This window comes from Corvus kubaryi, unplaced genomic scaffold, assembly GCF_017639235.1.
Source record: "Corvus kubaryi isolate FWS band 111438036 unplaced genomic scaffold, C.kubaryi_AGA036_p1.0 66, whole genome shotgun sequence".
Taxonomy (NCBI): Eukaryota; Metazoa; Chordata; class Aves; order Passeriformes; family Corvidae; genus Corvus; species Corvus kubaryi.
Window position 1 is genome coordinate 9,221,944 of NW_024582054.1, and position 15,925 is coordinate 9,237,868.

Below are 15,925 nucleotides of genomic sequence, written 5' to 3' on the forward strand. Positions count from 1 at the left end.
ATGTCTGAGTATCTCCTCCCAAGAAACAAATTGCTTTGTCACATTTTTCCCAATGGTAAATATAAAAGAGAAAAAAATATGTAGTCCTGACAGATCTTTATGTAATTGTAAAGCTTAAAACACAAACCAATTTTCAGATATTTGAATGAATTGTATGTGTAGATCACTGATTAAAACTGTAAATGTGCTTAGAAAAAATTCCTCTTTTCATATTGAATAATCCCTATAGCTAAATATAATGAAATTAAACTGACAATATAATCTTTTTTTTTTTTTTTAAGTTTATATAAAACATTGGAAGGAAGTTGTGAGTACTTCTAAGTGCATAATTTATCAGGGTAGAAAAGGGTTTTTTATTGTTGTTGTGGACTGTTTTTTTAGAAGAGACTTGTACTAAGGTGACCTCTACTGTTTAAAAAAAAGGCTTGCAAAAGCAGCCCTCTCTTAAATCATCCAACAATCCGAAATTGCCAAGACGGACATGGATACTGCTGTGCTTAAAACTATTTATTTAATTCACTGCCGTTTGGATTACTACAAATGATTTTAAGGTTTCTTTCTCATACATTGGAAAGTTCCCCTGCCATTTACTTCCTAGCCATTTGCGTGCAGATTCTGCCTGTACTGGGATCTCTGCCATTAAATTTTCTTCACACTGAAGGGTTTTCTCTGCTCCTGGCGGGGCGAAGTCATGACCCAGAAAAAAATTGATTCATGAATTCTCAGGGTGCAACTAAAGAAGAGAGGAAATATGCCTTGGCTGAGCTCCTACTAGTGACAATTTAAAACCTGTAATTAGTTTGGATTCAAGCTGCAAAAGGAATCTGAATTTAAAATGCATTAATTCAAACTGATATATTAACTTTAACAAAGTAGATCAATTATTATGTAGAATCATTATTACAGTCTGTTTTGCTAACTGTTGGATTCCAGACTTTATTAACTTAGATTTTATTAGAAAAAGCAAGTAATTGCTTGCGAACACTTTATCTATGTGATGGTTTTCTTGGTGAAAAAGAACTTTTTATTGGGGTTAGTTAGCTTTAACACCTCAGTTATGGATTCTATTTTTGTAAATTCCCATCATCCACATACAGCACAATGGTTGAGGCCACTTACCCCCCGCTGATATCAGGACCCCACATCCCCTTTAGCTAACTCCCTGACATTTCTATGAACTACACAGCTGAAATGTTATACAGTAATTAATGTTGATCCTAGCACACACACAGCCTCCAGTACAAATTAGGATAGAAAAGGTTATCATAATATTTTGCTAGACTGTTTGGTAGACTTGAATTGCTCCCTGTGGGGGACAAACAAGAAAAGGTAGTTTTAAGGTTTGCATGCTGGAGGAGCATCCAGGTATTTTTTTCAGATAAAGTAGAAACTGTTTTGAACATTTGGTCTGGGAAATGTTAGTCTTGATATTGGCATGTTTTGATACTTGTGTGGTTGCAGTCCCTTAGGAGCAGTTTGCCTGTGGTATGTGTTTTCGAAGATGAAACAATGTATGGTGACTAAAACTCTGAACCAAAGCTCTGTTATCTTGTGGAGTTCAAATCCAGGTACAACCAGCAGCTGGATCCTCTCGGACTGTCAGTGGTGTCTGAAAAACACTCAGAGACTAAATAATTTAGATTACACCATTCTGACCTGTATAATTGTTTAAATGAGTAATGCAGCCACTAACTGAAAGAGGTCAACCATCTGTAGAGGAAACATAGAATTTGGTTTCATTTCCAAACAAACTTTTGAAGCGCCATACTGTGGGAGGTAGGGAAAAGTCTGCTGACAGATCAATGGCTTATCTGCTACACCAAGGTTAAAACTTCTATCACTTGTAGAAAGCAATGTTAATAGAAAATGCTCCTGAGAGAGTAGGCTTAGCACAAATAAAACTTGATCCACTCAATATGCCATTAATTGTCTTTTTAAATTTTTTGTGCTTTACGATGAATGTGCTTTAAACACTTGTGATTAATATTGTTGGATTCTCATTACTAAGGAAGACCACAACCTTATTTAAATATTTTTGAAAAATTAGATTCAACATGGAATTGCTGGGTGGTATATGGCCTGTCAGTTTTCCTTTTTTAGGGAAGAAAAAACCCTACAAAAATTGCTGTTACATTAGAAAGTACAATTTCACATCTCTTCTGAATACGTGAAGAGAACAGTTTCCTCATCCAGAAGCAGGCATTTGTGCACGTGTCCTGAATTTTTTTATTTAGCCCATATAAGTGCATAATATTTGCCTTTCGACCTTGAAATGTCTATTTTCATGAATAAAAAAAGAATTTTGCATGCGTAAGGATATTTTTTAAAAATTTAAGTCCCAAGGTACAATTTGCCCCACCAGTTTGTGCACAGCAAACTCAATGTGAAACATTCCCAGTGACTAATGTAATCTCTGTAATTTTGATAGCATATATAGTGGCATCAAAGTTTTTCCCTGTCATTTCCTGTCTTGATTTTTTTTATTTTTTTATTAGAGAATATACTTTATATGCAGGCTGAACCTCACTTAACACTGCACAAGATTGCAACTCGACAAACATATATTATTGAATGATGCCATTCATCACATTCAGAAACAGAAGTGAAGGCCAATTTCATTTAACAGACAGTGTGAGGATTGCTGCAGAATGCACAAATGGTACTTTGTAAATGTTGCACCACTCATTTATTAAGGCTCTCTTAAAAGATAACTGTTCTTTGGAGACACAAGACAGAGTAAAAGATTTCGTACTGAAATTAGAGGAAACATGTTTTTCCCTGAAAACATGCTCAGACTCATATAAGCTCACAGAAACCAATACAAATTGATGAGTTGGAGAAATCCATTACGATTTCTCACCCAGTGGTGAACTTTGTTCTTTTATATGGGGAACAGAGTAAAGTTTGGATTTATCCCAAAGCTATGGTTACCAATCCTCCTGCAAAATTCTTATATAGTAGGAGGCTAGAACAATGTTCTCAAAACCCAATACAATAATGATGAAAAAGGACCATGTCTGTGCCTGAAAAAATATTCAACCTTTTCAGGTTAGGACCGGATTACTCCAACCCAGACTATTCTAGTAGGAAATATTCATCACAGGTCTGAGAATTAATTTGTCCCTTTATTTACTTTATCTCTGAATTCTTTGCAGCTCAGTGCCCTAACCTGAAGAAGTAAGGACTAAATTATGTCCCTCCTAAGACTGCCTTGTCACCAGATGCAGGTTTAAATATAGGAGCCCAGAACCTATATTCTCTAGCTTCTGGTTAAATATGTTAGCCATTGTAACATATCAGAAATATTTTGGCCCCTAGAGATACAGTGAGACAAAACAGAAAGGGATAATTTGAGAGTCAGTGAAGAATGAGAGCATGAGCTGTAAATCTCAGTATTCTGTAGGCACCTATGTCAAGATTTTAGAGAATCTTGACAGGTGTGTCACAAGGAGTGTATCACAAATAGGTCATATGAGGCATTGACTGGGAATAGGTATCTTCCAGAGATGGACATACAACTTGTTCTCGTAAAGCAATGGTGTCTTGTTAATCTTGACAATTCAAACTCAGAACCGTTCTACCAAAATTCAGTCATTCAAGAATTGAAATTGAGTCACTGTCCTATAAATATTACCCCTCAATAATCTATATCTGACATTTCAGAGGAAGGTGAAATTCCAGTCACACACCGATAATTCATTTGTGTGTCCTGCAGTATCACCCAGGCCAGGCATTAGCACAGTATTATCTTAGAAATATTTGAGCCTTTTTTAATAGACCATTTTTCTGAAAAAGTTTTAGAAATGGGTTGTGGTATTTCAGCAATACTTTCTATAAGAAAATTTCCAATAGATATCCTTTTATGCCCATACATAGATCATATTTTTTAAAGTTTAAAATTTTGAATGTAAAAGCATAAAATATTGCTTTATTGGCACAAATATATTATTTTTGCTACCATAAATATTCTGTATTACAACACATTCAAAATTATGTAAATAATCAGATTCTGCTAATTACATTATCTTAAGTTAGAGTCAGTTGAGATAGTTGGATTTTAAATAGTGTGACTGAAAAAAAAAATCTATTCTTGAATAGAAAGCTTTTGTAGGTAAGCAGGAATAGTCATCTGTATAAAAGATAAAATAGGGGCTAAGCGCTTCAGGGAATTTGCAAAATTGCTGCCACACACTCTGAGCACTTGACAGCTTGAACCACCCAAGCAAATGAGGTCTAAGGAATGGATATCCAGCAAGTATAAAAAGGCAGCATGATCTTCAAAATGGGCCATGTGAGGGAAGCAAGCAGCGACAGGTAATGACGTTCAAGCAACAGATCTTCACTGCCTATTCTTCATTCTTTCCTAAATTACCGTGTTTCAATAGAGTAGACAGATAGATTCATAGAGGTACAAATTAGGATTGAAATTTACAGTCCTCATAATGACATCTGTGAACATGAAGTTCTTAAAGAGTTCCAAATATGGCATTTAAATTTGGTGATTTGGTCTTTGCCAAAAGCAAGTAGATAGATGGTAAATAAATGGTAGATTTTATGGTAAAGGGTTTTTTGTGGGGTTTTGTTTGTTTTTCTAGGTAATGGTGAACATAAAAATGATACTAATGCTTTATCTGGTAACTAGTAGCCACAAATTAGATTCACCAAATTCGCTCTTAGAATATGAATATATTTTCTGATCTAGGTAAGGGGATCTGCTGTAAGTTCCAAACAGAAAGCAGACTATTTAAAAAAATACATGCATCTTTTAGTTCTAGTAGCAGAAGTACATGAGCAGAAAACAAAGTTTGTTCTATTTTGTGGTACATTAATCTCTGCTAGTTTACACAGTTTCTGCCAGTTCTTGAATATGTGCATTCCTAAACTAAGGTTTATGAACATCATGAGGAACACATGCAGTGCAGCTGATGTTTGTCATTATCTGTTTTATACATCATCAAAATCATGATGTAGGAGTGTCATGTTATGGTACTATACTGCCACATTTAAAAGATGGATATTTTAAAAGATGGATCTTTTAGGATCCTTTAAAATATTTTAATAGATTTCCTATCTGTTAATTGATAAGCCAGTTTTCCACATCCTGTTCAGATGGAAAATCTCAGGATATTGATGTGACATGATAAGCTCAGTTTCACATACCACCTACTAGAACTGCTTTTCATTCCTATAAGCTTACCTGTCAGGTCCCATTAGAGGAGATGCAGGTTGATAATTCAGGGTATTCACCAGTGTAGTACCCACTTCATGGTTAGTTAGGGCATTGGCCATCTATTTTGTATTTTGAAAAGATAACTTTCTTTTAAAATGATGTGCAGAAATGCAAATTAAAATAGACTCATATAGTTGTGATGACACTTTTTCCATTTGTTACAGTCTTCGCAATATTTTGTATTTTTCTTCAAGCATAATTTTGGACACATTTAAATATAAGAGACACTAAACTGTCATTTAAAAAAAAGTGTTTTGGTGAAGTGCTGGAAGGCCTAAAAGACTCAGGCGAGAGTAGGCAAATGAAAGGAACCAAAACTTTCTAGTTTCACACAAAATATTTTTATATTATTTTAATTTAATGTAATCATAGTACTGGATTATTGACAGTGTGTACTAAGGGTACAAAGTCCTGGAAAATGAAGATTGCACAATCTGCTGCATAGCTCACATTGGTAAGACACCATTTATTTTTACAGTGTTTTATTCTGTAAAGATAAAAATGAGTAATGATCTGGAGATTCTATAAGAGAATACAATTTCTTTAAAATCAATACAACATGAAAAAGAGATAAAATTTAATTTCTAATGGGAAGAAATGCTGGTTTATAATTGCAGTATACATTTGTATTTACTGCAGACAACATGCCTTCTCCTTTAAAGTATTTTAAGAACTGTTTAAGCCTCTTTTAAGTTACCAAACCTGGGACCTCTTGTACAAATCTGTGCCATCACATCAGCATGTAAGTGCACTCTGCATAAAAAAGGATGGGGATTGATTTAGGCCACACTACGGAGCCAACCCCAGGCTGAGAGTAGCTTTATTCTCTGCTTGTTTTCTCAGCTTTTTATTCATTTGCAATGAGGGAGTGTGGTGCTTTTTTGAAAATGACTCTCTTGATGAGGCCTCTGATTGTAAAGTACTTTCAAACTGGGAACTTCACCACCTTTGTTGCTGAGTGGATAACTTTTCCATTAAAAAATATGAACCTGCTTTCCACCAGTCCCTTTCCTCCTTTTCATTATTGTTCATGTGCATCGAAAGCGACTTTCCATAGCAGACCACTTACAGGAAGCTAGCAAAAAAGATACCTGTGTTCCAGTGCAATTGCACGATAGCAACCAATATTTTCATAGCCAGATGGTACTAATAGCAGTTCTCTAAATGCAACTTGAGTATTTATCTAATCCACTTTATCTCTGCAGATCTCCTATAGGCTTCCCATCCTAATTTCATCTCCTTACAGTACCTGCACACCTAGCATGGAGATAGGAAACAATTCAATGAATTTTAGTTACAAAAGTAACTGATTTAATGACAGACTTCTAGTGAGAATTTGTCCCTGGAGATGCTATCATTTCTGCAGACTATTCCTCACTACCCACCCTACTTCCGCTCTTTGGATGTTTCTGCCTAGACCGAGCCCACATTGCCTTACTCTCTTGCTCTCTCTCAGAAATCTCTGCTTCCTTTCTCATGAAAATTGGATGTTTTTTTTTCATCATGATTTGGAATTTACCTCTTCTATACACTAACTGTTCTTCCTACTATTCTATGGCTGTAGCTGTCAGATCTTCAAATCAATGGTAATTTACCAGTGAAAAAAGAGATAGATACTTAACATTTTAGCAAAAGTTTGGGCAATATTTAGCACTTGAGTGTTAAAAGAAGTGAGAATTCAAATTGTCAGCACTTAGCACTTTCATTCATATTCACTAATCTCAGGAAATTATGTCCTGAGAAACCGGCACATACTTAAAATTAAAACAGGCTGTTTAAAAAGGAGTCTGCATGGCATCATATTTGTCAGTATTCAAAGTAGAGATGATTATTTTTCTTGTCTTTATTAGATTGGTAGCTGCATCTCTTAATAATTTATTGCCTCTTTGTTTGCGACATCCCAGGACAAAATCTCTCACAACCCATTATTGGAAGACATTACCAAACTCTGTCAAATTTGGATGTCAGATTATGTTATACATTATAAATTACAGCAGCAGATGTTCTTTTAAAAAGTTGTGGTTTCTTTAAATGATCTAGCTGATGCAACTCTTTGAGTCACTGTGGTGAGAGACAAAATTGATGACAGGCTGATTTAATGGTGCACTTTTTAACCAACAGTTTGAAGAGATTAGGAGGTTGTCAGAAAGATATCAAGAGAGGTAAAGGGATTAATTTCAAAAGTAGTTTTAAATTAAAAAATAAAGAGTTTATTTGAAAACTCTTTTATAGGTGGGAGTACCTCTATGGAAAATGGGCCATGAAGAAAATTTTTCATTTAGTATTTTCTTTTCTTTTTTTTCTTAGGCAGATGATTTCTGGATGCTCAGTACCCTGCTAATTTTCATGGAAAAATGTAATGTGAACATTTCTTGGCAAACACATTAATCTGTTAGTTTTCTTAAATATTTCTTCATCCCTGGAATGTTTAAGCCTTAACAACAATAAAAGATATCAATCAAGTCAATAGACAGGAATGTGTTTGGTTTGACAGCTAAATATTTTAAATAAAACGTGTAATTGTCATTAAAGAAATAGAAATGAAGATAGAAAATTACAATTAAAATATTTTCTTTTTAAATCTGTTACAAAGTAAATTAATGTGCAGGAAATGTTAATTAAAATGTGTTTATAATTTTGAAAGAATTCATCAGAAAATGCTGGCATAGAAGATGGGATATAGAAAGATTGATAACCTGTGATGCAAGACAGTGAAGTTTCCAATGTTATAAACAAGCCCGTGCCTTAAAAATAATATCTGCAGGTCCACTGTTATTTTTTGGAAGGAGAAGGGCCATTCAAGCATACAAAAAAAGAGGACTGGGAACTCCCAGAGAATTTTACTCCTGGAGTTTCCATGCAGTGGCTTAAATTGTATGAGTCATTGTCCCAGGTACTACTCCCAGAAATAAAGTTGTTCAATTCTTTTCCATTAAAAGAACTATTTTTTCAGCATGTTGTAGCTTAGCCAAAATTTAGCAAACTTACCTGAACCCTACCCAGACTTCTATCTGAAATTTGACATTTCAGTATTTTGCTTAAAGCTAATTATATTAAATTATTTGTGTGTGCATATATGCATCTGCATATATATTTTAAAAAAAAAAAAAAAGAAGTAAAACAGAGCTGCTGTTTCTAAAGTAAGTAGATGGAAAATAACCACCACAAGCCAAACACACCCGCACAGAATTTGGTTCATGTTAAAAAATTACTGAATCACTGTAGTTCATTTGTTCAGATGCTCTAGTACATAGCACCTCATGTACATTTAAAGTACATATTGAAATTTGTTTAAAACTCACGCTGCTTCACTGACTGGGAAAAAAATCTGAGTTCACACATAATCAGAGTTCTCCTCTCTGGGCAGTCCATCTCCAACCTGAGAACAGAACCTGGCCTTCCAGATCTCTACGTATCCCTTTTGGTTGGCAGGCAATGTGGGCAGAGGTGGGTATGGCCTGACCAATGTAAGCATTTGCTCAAAATATGCAAAAAATATAGCCCAAAAACAGAGGAAGTAGCAGAAGCTCAAGCAACACATTTACGGATGGGAACAGGATCCGTATGATGATATCAGGTAATTGCAGAGGCAGGGCTGAAGGGAGAATTGGATTGGGCATGACCAGGAAAAAGTGAGAAGGAAGAAAGGAATGAGACAAAGGCAGAGTCAATTGATCATTATGTTCTACAGTTAGGGTTAAAAACAGATGTCCTGAGAGCTTCTCTCTACTGCAGTTAAAAAGTAGTTATGATGTTAACCATTTCATACATGGACCAGGGTTGGTTCACATAAAGAGTAGTTACTGTGTTGATGTTTGATACCAGAAATTCCATAGATTCAGAAGTCTTCTTCGTGACAGGGAAGTCCTTTTCTTTTTTAAGTTAGAAACTGAGACATGAGATATTTGCTTTCTCAGTTAATGAATCAAAACAACTAAAGATATTCTATTTCCTAAATGTTGCAATTAATAGTTTGATATAAATGCATAGTGATGCAGCCATTCACCAGATGATCCTATCCATTTTCCTCCAGAGTAGCCATATCTTTTTCAGTGAAACCAATAATTGCTTTATACCCAGGTTGTCACTTACAGAGCAGGGATAATAACACCATCTATCTTCACAGAACTTTGTGGAGATAAATTAATTAACTTTTTAATAGCATTCAGATGCTGCAGTAAGTGTATCAAAATACAGGAGAAATTTGTGGTGAAAAAAAGGAGATCACCCTTTGAATAACTAGTCAAATACTGAATAAATAATCATTCATCAAAAGAGGCAGAGGGTGTACAAAAATAGAGAGGCTCAAGCAAAGAAGCATAATCATGATACATGCATAAAGGGGCCAAAGTAAGAGTGCTGAAACTATCACCGTTTTAGCATTACAACAGTTTTATTTTCTTTTTATAACCTCTTTTTAAAACCTCAAGGCTATTATTCTATATGTCTGTCTCTGTATGAAGAACAAATAGGACCCACTATAGTAGAATACATGTTTTGGAATCTTCCTTTTATATATGTTTACATCATATTCCTGTGAGTTCAGAACACAGTTCCTGTGTTTCTTTGATTTTACTTGTTTAAAGTTTCATGTGAATATTCTATAAAGTACAAAAATTACTCTGGTCTTCCTTTTCCAGCTTTCATGTAATCCATCACATTACTTATTTTGTCCCTGTTTTAAAGGAGTGAAAACAAGTAACCTGTAAAAGAAAATAAGAGAGTTGAAAGGTAAAGTACTAATACCAAGTAAGGAACAGCCGTATAGGAATTGTGAAGTATTCCCTGTGCATTACCTGGGAAGTGACGTAATGCCTTGTGTTCCAGTCCATGCATGCATGTAGCACATTTAACAGCAAAGGAAAAGGGAGAATGAGACATAGACTCATTTACCTATATGCCATTGCCCTATGCTTAAACACAAAAGACAGTAAAGTGCACCATTAAGTATGTTTGAAGTGATGCAGCTGTAAGCAGAGCAGTGCTCTTTCTAATAATATATCTGTATTCTTAAAATGATCATCTTCAGCCTACTCCTACTGCCATGCAACATCTACAGCAACTGTTTGAAGTTTTCATTAATGCAGAATTTAACAAACTTATTTGCTATAAATTCTACTGTTCTTTATTTTTGCTTGCATAATGCAACCTCTTTTGCATCCTGCCACAATTTCTCACAAAGACAATGTAAATGACTGCAATGTGAAAGCAAGCATAATCTTTTAGTTCACTAACCAATAGATTATTTGGATTTCAACCTTACTTAATCGCATTCAGATTACCACAGAATGGAGTCATAAATAAGGCTTTCAAATATTTTGGCAGAACACATGCTGTCCCATCCATTATGCCTCCCAGAGCGCTCCTGTATGGCTGTCCCCTATCCTATGCTGATAACCACACCAAAGCAGGGGTTGTGCTGCCTCCAGAAACACACTCAGAATCATGAGTTGGCCCAGGGCCCCTCAGCCTGTGCTGTGCCATCACCCCACCACCACCGACACTACTATCGTTACCACTTACTGTTCTTGATATTTCCATACCACCTGACTTCACATACTGCTCAGTATTTTTTAGCACTCATCATCCAAATGCTGTAAAACCCACCATCCAAGTGCTTCAAAATATATATGCAATATACATATATATATACCCCCACACTACCCACAAAGGAGTAGCAGAGCTGTAGACAAGCAAAACTGAGACAGCCAAGACAGAATGACTGAGCGGAAGGCTGGGATGCAGAGTAAGAATCCAGAACATTCTTTTTGAATGCAGAGATCAGACATAGCCAGAGGTGAATCCTTGGCCAGAACAGTCTGTAGTAAAAGTGTTCTTTCTCCTGTACTTGCTAGAAATCTGTCCAGTATCACTGAATAGGATTGAAACCTTCATTTCATGCCTGGTAATAAGACTTACAAGTATCTCCAACTGATTCACTGAAGTTTCAAGTACCGTAGGTAGTCCTAAAACAATAGGCTTGTTATAAAACTCAGATATTTAAAATACTATCAGCAGTGACTCTGAAGACTGTTTGGGCTATAATTCAGTCAGACTGTTCTGCTGAATATTTTTCATGGAAATTTAATGTACTGTGTCCACTACGTGAGGTTGTTTAGTCTAAGCTCTAATGGACATAAAATATAATGTGATAAATTTGTCCAGAATAGCTGGTATACTAGTACCTTTTGGAGTTTAGAGGCACAAAGGGGTCAAGTGTGTACGTGTCTGTAAGACCTAATACTTTAGACCAATCACAAAAACTCAGGACCTGCAGCTCAAGGAATCTGCACTTCAGTTGAAACTGCCTACTCAGGGTTTTGGCTACAACATCTATGGCAACTGTCAGCTTCTAGGAGTAGTACATCACTGTTTCACAGGTGATACACATTTATTTGATTAGGACTCTAGCAAATGTATCCCGGAATAAAAAGAAGATATTAATAAAAAATATTTGCCTTCTTAATACTGCAGTGCTGTTTAAAGGATAACATAAACCACTTTTTTTTTTTAATGGTGTATGACTGGTATGTAGTGTTCCTTAAAACTTCCCCCAATTCAGGTATAGACACCTTTTTCATTCTTTTAAAAATTTAGTTGGGGATAGGAGGGTTGGAGGATTTTAATTTGTCTGTTATTCTCAGAATAAGAGCAAGAGAGAGAAAAAAGAAACTTGTTGTGTAGTTGTCTAATCATGCTCGGTTCAAACTTTTTCATAGAATTTTCAGTACTCTCATATTAAGCTAAATTCTTATGTAATTAACAAATATGACATGGTTTAACTCCTGAGAAGTCAGTAAGCATGGTGGGTTAACTCTGAAATCTTAGTAGCTACACATCTATATTTCGAGTGACCCTCGTTGTCCCTGTTCCACCTCTCTGCTGGAAGTGTTATCCCATAATCAATATGCAAAGCAATAAGAGTAGATGATATTAACTGGGGATCTGTTTCTGGGATCACAGACTCACTTGTGAAAAACTGCTGTGGGAAAAACCAAGGATATCAAGTGCAAGAGGACAAGAAATAAGAATGTGACCAGATTCCATATCCAAAGCAAGGACTTTGTCTTGACCATCTTCCTAGCTGAGAAATCAGTTTCAGGGAGTCAGCAACAGCGGTTTTCTAAGTCTACAGTAAAACAGGATGCTACAGCATGTTTTCTGTTCAGAAACAGTAAGTCTGCTTCAATCGGGTTTTAAATGTCTTCCTAGTCCTGACATAATCCTAGCTGCAGGCTTTGTTGAACCAACTGGTGTTTATTTTGAAACTGACATCTTAATTCCCATAATCTGACTGCACGTTGTAGGTCATTATCTCACCAGCAATGTGCTGACCACTATACAAAAAGGTGGAAAGAGTAAAGAACCTTCAAATGATATGTTAAAAGTCGTACAATTTTGTTTGAATTACTGTGAAAGTTGTATTCATGTTTCTGTTTTCAGCTCCACTCATCAGTTGTTTGTAACTATGCTAGAAAAGATTCTCTCCTGGCTGGAGCCCAGCAGATTGGTGCTCAGCTTGAGAGGAACAGTATTATTTAACTTTGAAAATATTTATTGATTCATGTTTTAATTAGCAGTAAAAAGCAATTTGTTTATTTTCAGAACACTTTCCCCCTCACATTCAAGGGCAAATTCTACTCGTTTTGTGTTTCACTTGCATAAAGGTGACATTTTCATAGATGCTTGCTTGGCACAAGGCAGAATCATGTACTTGGTATCCTGCCCTTGCTTTTTGAAAGATCCAGAATTGGCAGCTATGGTTATGCGTAGGGGGTTTTTGCTCTCTCTATAATTTGTTACCCAGATCAAATATGGAAATTTTTAACCCATATTTTGTGGCTTTATTGCATTTATGCATTTGTAGGTGTTTTTCCTGTAATATGCTTTGTTCTGACATTTAAACACAGAACAGATATGTTTGAAATGCTTATGCTTAAAATACTATTCATCATGTTTCTAAGTTTGTACAGTGCATTCCAATGAATAGTTAACATTTTGGGTCCCAAAATAATCTCTACAAAGCACCATTTAATGTAGAAGCCAGGAAAAATGGTGGCAAGTAAATTCAGGTTTAAATGATACTGTATTATTATCCAAAATCATGCATTTCATCTATCTCAGCAGCATTCAGATGAGGAACTTTTAACAATGTCACTAATGTTACTGGTACTTGCAATGAATATAAAGTACTGATAGAAAGTATTAATTATTATCATTGCAGGCTTGAAAGTTGAAGCAGTGTTATTTTATATGACAAATGCTTTGAGCATCCAACATTGCTTCTGAAACATTAGAACTGGGCAAAATACTCATGAAAAAGGTATCATTTATTTGTTTTCAACAACAGAAAAATAAAAAAAAATCTATTTTCTAATCTGTAATTGATTCAGAACAAAATAATGACATTTTCAAAATAGTGAACTTTCATTATTCATTATTTAGTTATTTTCAGAAACTCGAGAAATATGTCCTTCAATACCCCTATTTTCACTCATGAGTACTTTAAAACCCTGATGAACTATATGGACACTGGGAGATGGTAGGTTTTTTCCACATTAGAGTCATTCTTACCAGAAAAATATTTTGAACCATTCTTTATGCATTGGAAAACAGACGTTCAGACAAGTGAAGGCATATGCTTTGTATAGCACAAGTACAGGTACTCTGATCTTTTGTGTTGTGTTGTTGCAGTGCACAGCTGACTATCTTGTTTCTTTGCTGATTGTTTCCAGTGTAGAGGACATGAAAGAGAAGCTAATAGGCACGCCCACTGTCCAAACCACAATGTGCTGCATTAATTCATTGGTGGCTATTGAAGTGCACGTACCAGGATGTGAAATGCCAAGCTCTGTTTCACTGACCAGCTCCCCTGATGGGGTGGCAATCTCTAGCAGAGAAACACAGCAGCTAGCTAGGGGCAATAAGGTTTCTTCCTTCCTCCACTGCTATGAAAAAGAATACAGGTGACAACACAAGGCTCGCTGGACAGCTGTTTACAGAGCAGATGTTAGGTGAGTTGAATGCCACACTCAGAGTGACTGCAAAGAAGTTCCAGCAACCATGGGTGCATTTTTGAGAACCTTCTGCTCATAAATGCCCATTTACAGGAGAAGATAGTCTCACCAACAACGATGTCAGAATGTCTGGTATATCTTCTCAATCATCACTGTGACTTCTGCAAGAGAATACAGAACAAAAACCTAAGTGCCTGATGACAATCTTCAGAGGTTCTATACTCATAAACAGTGGTCTAATTTTCAGTAATATCTGTTATCTCATGCAGTTAGTTACAGGTTTTTAGTGCTTTGCTGAAAAAAGTTTGTGCGTTTGAATTAATTTATGGATATATCACTCTCATTTTGACCCACTGGGTGAGAATCCCTGTGAAACAAATCAGTGCACTCAAAATTCTTTAGATTAATTTTATATTCTTTTTCCATAGGCAGAGGGGAAAAAAGGAAAAAATATTGTTATTTTCCTTATTTTGAAGGACAATAACTCCTCTTAAGGTTTTCACTTGCTCATCTCCCCACTTCAACCTCAGATATTTCTAACATTCTGCTGCTACCTTTGTCTAGCAGAGAGGTTCCAAAGCTGCCATTCAAAGTGTTTCTCTCCCCACAGATGGGAGCAGATCTATTATCCATAGCATCATCAGTCTTTGTCAGCCAATCTGTCAGCTATGAAGTCATAAATTACAGCATCCAAAAATTCTTTCTGTTCATGCTTCTTCACTATTATTTAAAAAAATATTTTAAAAATATTTATTTCAGTCAATATAAATAAAAATCTGCATTTAACACTTCTTACAGTAAGATTCCTCTTATTCCACCATAAATCTCTAATGGTGGTGATGGAATGGCATAATCTTGGGGATTAGAGCATGTCTGACTAGAAACAAATGCCGTGAGTTACAGTTTACAGTTTCCTCTAAGTGAAGAGTTTAGATGAGAAAAAGGGTTATTTTGTGTCTGAACATTGTATGTTTTAGTCATGCTGTGTAATTCCATGCAGTTGCACATCTACTAAACACAAAAAGAACAAACAATTTTCACCTACAGGCCTATACAGGCTCTGTCTCCATTAGTGCCAGAGCTTGTATTCAGCTCTGCTGCCATTCCTGTAAAGGAGCTTCAGAATCACTGTGTCCATCACAATGCCACCACACAGACAAGCAATATATATGTACAAGTTTCTCAAGCCCTCAAAGCTGGCTAAGCAGCTTGCCTGCACTGCCAGCAGGGTGTTCTTGATATTCACACATGTTCCTGAACTGTTTGGGCCATCTCTCTGTACTTCATCTCTCTACACTAATCAAGGCAATCTCTATTAATCCCTTCAGATAAGATCCACCTCCAATCATTCCAGTAGTTCTCTTCAGCAGCTTCAGAATGATCTTATCTCCAGTGACTATGGATGACCACAGCTACACACAGTAGTAAAATGATCCTGTCAGTTTCTTGTGCAAGGGCATTCGCAGGTACATGGCTTTTCTGGAAATACTTGATTAATCCAAAGTTGGTAAAGGAGAGGATTGTCTTTGCTTTTTCATCTATCTTTTGGCAATGAACATGAGTCAATTAAATATAAGAAGTGCTTCTCTTCCTCTATGTTTTCCAGATAATGATTTATCATATATGTTTCATTACATGTCTCTAGTTTCACTCCTTAGTATCTTGATGCTGTCCCATG

At 35.8% G+C, this 15,925-nt stretch overlaps 1 long non-coding RNA gene across 1 annotated transcript in view; it reads right to left on the reverse strand.

The window, feature by feature from the left end:
- Positions 1-7,076: 7,076 nt before the first annotated feature.
- The window catches only part of LOC121674033, a 29,355-nt gene continuing 20,506 nt past the window's right edge, over positions 7,077-15,925 (reverse strand). The window contains exons 5-6 of the long non-coding RNA XR_006019414.1: positions 10,027-14,408; positions 7,077-9,933 (exon numbers count right to left, since the gene is read on the reverse strand). This is a non-coding gene — a long non-coding RNA (uncharacterized LOC121674033). The remainder of the gene's footprint in view (positions 9,934-10,026; positions 14,409-15,925) is intronic.